The sequence below is a fragment of the Callorhinus ursinus genome, unplaced genomic scaffold (genome assembly GCF_003265705.2).
Source record: "Callorhinus ursinus isolate GAN/ISIS: 27379988/994484 unplaced genomic scaffold, GSC_fseal_2.0 scaffold25, whole genome shotgun sequence".
In the NCBI taxonomy this organism is placed as follows: domain Eukaryota; kingdom Metazoa; phylum Chordata; class Mammalia; order Carnivora; family Otariidae; genus Callorhinus; species Callorhinus ursinus.
The window spans coordinates 2,252,761-2,257,768 of NW_027397087.1; positions in this window are offsets into that span (position 1 = coordinate 2,252,761).

Consider the following 5,008-nt stretch of genomic DNA (forward strand, 5'->3'; position numbering starts at 1 on the left):
AAGAGGTTCTCGAATCACACAGAAGGACAGAGGCTGACCCGGCATTTTGGGCTCCACGAGTTGCATCACAGGCGACCCCCTGAAAATGGTCACGGGGAACCAAGACACACATTATGACAACAATCAGTGTTCTTCAAGTTTTGTTAGTTCTGCAATGTTCGAGAAATATCAGTTCTGCGAGAAGGAAAGTGAAGGACAATCAGGTCAGTGAGACAGAGTTAATCCATCAGCAAAACTCCACAGGAGCTGTCTGAGCTCACTCAAACAAGGACTCTGGGGTAAGGGACTTGAGGTACGCTGCAGGCAGGTTGGAAAAGCTGCATCCACCAAAACACCTCCAATGAGAGTTTGACGACTGACCAGCATTTCTCAGACCAACAGTGCATAAAATGTGCTCGGCAACATGAATTAATTCCCTCCTTAAACCTCGTTCTCCATCACCTTGCCGCCCGCCCAGGTTTGACTGACTATAAAAACTAGTTCTAACTTGCAAAGTTAGAAGCACATAACGATCATTTCTTAGGACATTTCTCTTTGTAAATGGGAGAGGGAAGCCACGTGTATGAACCGGCACATGTTTCTTCATGACTGAACCTTCTATGGCTCGAGAGGCCCAGAGCTGGTGAACAGATGTGCCCTTGCTGCCGCCAGCCATCTCTGCCTTGTCCAGCTGCCAGGACCGCTCGGACAGAGACAGGAAGGTACATGGTGTTTCCTGCCCTTTAGCCCTCCCGAGTGACCACACTGTCCCTTGCCGTTCAGAACAAGGCCCTGCTGTTCCTCAGGCAGGAATCATAGACCCGGGCATGTGAGCAGTTTCTGCCTGCAGGTCAGGCACTGTGCTGAGGGGACTTAGATACCTCTCTCCTTTGACACGAGTGTGTAACCATGTAAATCCATACCGCCAGGAGTGGCAGTAATAGGTTAGATAGGACCAGGTGGGTTTCCTGGAGGACTGTGTTAGGAAAGCGTTCAGGAAGGGCAGAAAGGGGGTGCACAGAGCAGATCTGCCAGAAACCTTGAAAAGGTTGGTCACACAGCTTGTTGCTAAAACCAGGTCCAGTGTTTACCAATAAACATAGGAACAGCTTCTGGGGAAAAAAATCAAGCAATATGGAACTGAACTTAGTTTGTTAAAATACCATATTTCCTTTGAATGGCCAAGCAGTGGCTTTAGAAGTGAGGACAATAGAAGGTGACATATGTGGTGTGTTTTGAAGGGCTCTTCAAACAATCACACACCCTTCCTCCAAAACAATCACACCCAGATTCCCCCATCCACATCCTGCCAAGACCCCTGCAATTCCAGAATTAGAAAGATAATTCTTTCAAGTTTCACCTTTTCTAGGCTTCTCCTTTAACAGGTAAATACTCTTAAGAGGGGTCCCCTTTAACCTTGAATAGTTTGCTGGTCATGACCTTTTAGCTTGCTTTCAGCCCCAGTCTCACAGGAGAGCTCTGGGTCTTTGCAGGGCTCTCTCTCCGTGTCTTAGGATGATCTGGGAAGAAAGGTGAGTAAAGGAGGGAATTTCCAACTCCCGAAAGGGAATTGGAGAACCAGCCTTTGCTATACCGTGTAGGGTCGTCCCATGCTAAGCTAGGCACAAATCTGAAAAAAAGGCTAATGAAAATCCCCCTTTGTAAACACAAAGCCTTGTTTTCACATCAAGTCTTTGGGTATTGGAGTCTGACAATTCCTCTCGATCATTATCAGAAGGTAGAATAAACTTGAAGAACTGATGCTGGATGATGTCTGGGTCCCGTGTGTGTGTGTGTGTGTGTGTGTGTGTGTGTGTGTGTGTGTGTGTGTGTGTGGTTGACTTCCCTACAGCCCCTGAAATAAATTGGGAGCAAGCTTTGCAATAGTTAATTTGCTATAAATAAATACCCTAAGCAATGTGAGTACTTACCAGACTCTTCACCATAAATGTCCTACGTGAAAGCTGACCCCTGTTTGACACCTCAGCTATTTTAAAGCTACTCGTACAAATTCCTCAGCTCTGCTAATCGGCAAAGGCTAAAATGTCCCGGCTTCTAGGCTCTGTGGGACTCTCCTGACAAGGAAAGTTGGTGTCAGGGAATAATTAGGTTCTGTTTGAGAGGGGGAGGGAAATGTCAAGAGCTTATTATTTTTGGTCACCTTGTTAGACATTTATATTGAAATGCTGCAGAAAATAACACAGACATGCAGAATATTCAAGTCAGTGAGAATCATTGCATTGGCTGAAGAGGAATTCATGTGTTTCATTTCCAAGCAACTCGCTGTTTAGTTTTAGAGCAGAGACCCTAAATAAAATCGAAATGTATCAGATTAGTCTCTCCATAGAGGACTGAGCAAAAGCCTAGGCCTCATTGTCTAAACAAACTGGCTGTGATCAAACACAAGTGAGATATGTATATCAATAACACCCTTCATCCCACCCCCTGAAAGAATGTTATAGATTGTTCATCTCCTTCAGCCTATCTCTCTCACCCCACTTCCACAAAGATTTAAATATATAAGTCATAAAAAAGAGGTTCATAGCCAATGTGATTTTCTTGGAATGAGTAAAAACTGGCTTGTAATTCACAATCTCCTTGAACAGAATATCGATGCTCAAGAGAAACCATTATTTTTGCCTCTGACAAGTGCAGAATAATTGAATATGTGCAGATCCAAATCCCAAAGTGATCAGCTCTTAGCTAAATTAAATGTAGATTAATAAAAAGGTGACATTTTTATTTTTACATGGAGACTATATTTGGGGGGATATGAGGAGAGCAAAAGCTCTGAGAAACCCCAGCAAAACAAGGAGCCTGAAGCATAAATGTCTGTGAGTGATAATCGAGGCTTTTACTCCATATGGTGAACCATACTCAGATTTACCTGACCAGGCGGCAGGTAGAGTGAGGAACTACTGGGGTACACGAGGTTGTGAGCTCTATTTCATTACACCACTACCACTGGGACAAGCACCGTCTATGGCGTGCTCAGCCTGGCAAGTAAGCATATGTCAGCTCGAATTAGTGAGAACACTTAACCCAAAGTTATGGGATGGAGACATGAAACGCATATCCTAATGTCATCACAAAGGCTTTATTTTGTTTCTTAACACTTTGTACTTTGTATACACAGGCAAAGAATTCTACTAGTATTCTCTCTCTCTCTGTCTCCCTCTGTATCCCTCACCTCCAATTATCCTTTGTGTAGCTGATGATCTGGTCACACCATAGCTCCTGATTTATACTTAGAGAAACTGAGAAATGGAGAGGTTAAGTGATTGGCTCAAGGTCACCAACAGCAGAGTTGGATTTAGAAATGAATGCTTCTTGATTCTCTGGGCACTGAGCCAATCTGCCTCTCCTCACTTCAGCGAGAATGTTAAATACCTTTATCTGAATTCGTTTTTATGTCAGGTTTCTGTCTGTGTGCAAAGTGTACATGGACGATGTAGCTTAGTCCCGCTGCTGAAAACAGCACCTTGCTCTTTCTAGCAGGCTAGTCCATCCTCCTCTGGAACAAGGTGCCATTGGACCCCAGGCCTGGCTTTGGAAGCTGGTGCCAGGTGCTGTGGGGTGAGTGAGTGAGTACGTGTGTGTGTGTGTGTGCTGTGTGTGTGTGTGTGCATGAAGAGAGCCTTACTGGGTGCAGGACCCCTGTGAGGGCAGGGTTTTCGCCCCTGATCCTGCACAAGGGAGAGGGAGTCACAGCGTCTCAGTTCAGGTTCATACTGCCCAGCTCCTACATGCTGCCCTGCCCTTGTCCCTGCACCAGCCCTAGGGGGAGGCTTCAAAAGGGAGCCTTCAGCTGGCAAGGAATCGACTTGTCACGTACTACTCTCTTTGGGCCCACTCGGCAGAATGCGCCTTCCCAAGAGGGCGCAAAGGATACAGCCCTTTCTGCACAGTGACTCATCTATAATCTCTAGCTAACAGGTTTAAGCCAAACCTGCTTTAGAGGACCAAAGTGTGTGAGATTGGGGGTCAGCGTGGGACAGAACCTATTCAGGTCAGTGGGAGGGCTGGAGCCGGAGCTTAAACAGGAGACTTGTCCCCCAAACCTTTTCCAGCAGCACTGATGCTCCCTTCTAACCTTCAAGCCTTTGGCTCTTCTCTTCCCTGCTGCCCTTTTCAGCCACATTTTAATCATCTGCCTGTGGCTTTTCATTTCTGCTGCCCAGTGTCACTCATCTCCTCCTCCTCCCCCAGCCTCCCTAGCCAGGGCCAAAGGTTGTTTAAGGTCCCTGAAAATTAACTTTAGCCTCCTGCAAGGTGAATTGTTGCTTTCTGATGAAGCCTCACACTCTCAATGAGCTTGTGAAAATATTCCACACAAAAATAGCCTCCTGCTTACTTTGTGAGACTCCAGAGAGTTTTCATGCACTCAACCCCAAATTGCTCCTTCTGGTTTTTCTCCTTGTTTTAAGATACAATCAATAATTTCTGGATCTTTCTAAATAATTCTAAAGAATTCTTTTAGGTGATTCCTAGGGTGTGTGTGGGTATACACATATATACATATAGTCTTGGATGGCTCACAATAGCTAGGTTTGGAACATTTAGTGAAAATTACAGCCTGGTTCTGTCCACCCTGCTCACTTTGGTTGAGATGATAAGGGATGGTAGGAAAAGACAGCAGTACATCCACTGAAGGATGGACTTTATAGAGAAGGGTAGGTCGCATGACTCCCCACTTTTTCTTCCGAAGCTGGATTACTTAAGGTTCAGCCCCGGGGGACTGGCAGCAGTGAATCCTGAATGAAGCCTCAAGTCTACCCTAGGGTGGGCGCGAACTCTTGGGATACCTGCCATGTGGACTCAGCCTCCAAACAGTCCTCCAAACACAAGGTGGCCCTGAGGTGGGTCCCTGAGCAGCTCTCACAGGTTAACCTTGATTATTCCTAAATGTCAGAATTTTCCAGGTGTTTGATCTGGGCTACTCTGAGGATTACCTGCTGTCTCCTTTGTAAGTCAGGGGGTTAAAGGCGAGAGAATTCACTCTGGGCTATTCTATTTTCTGACTCAACAT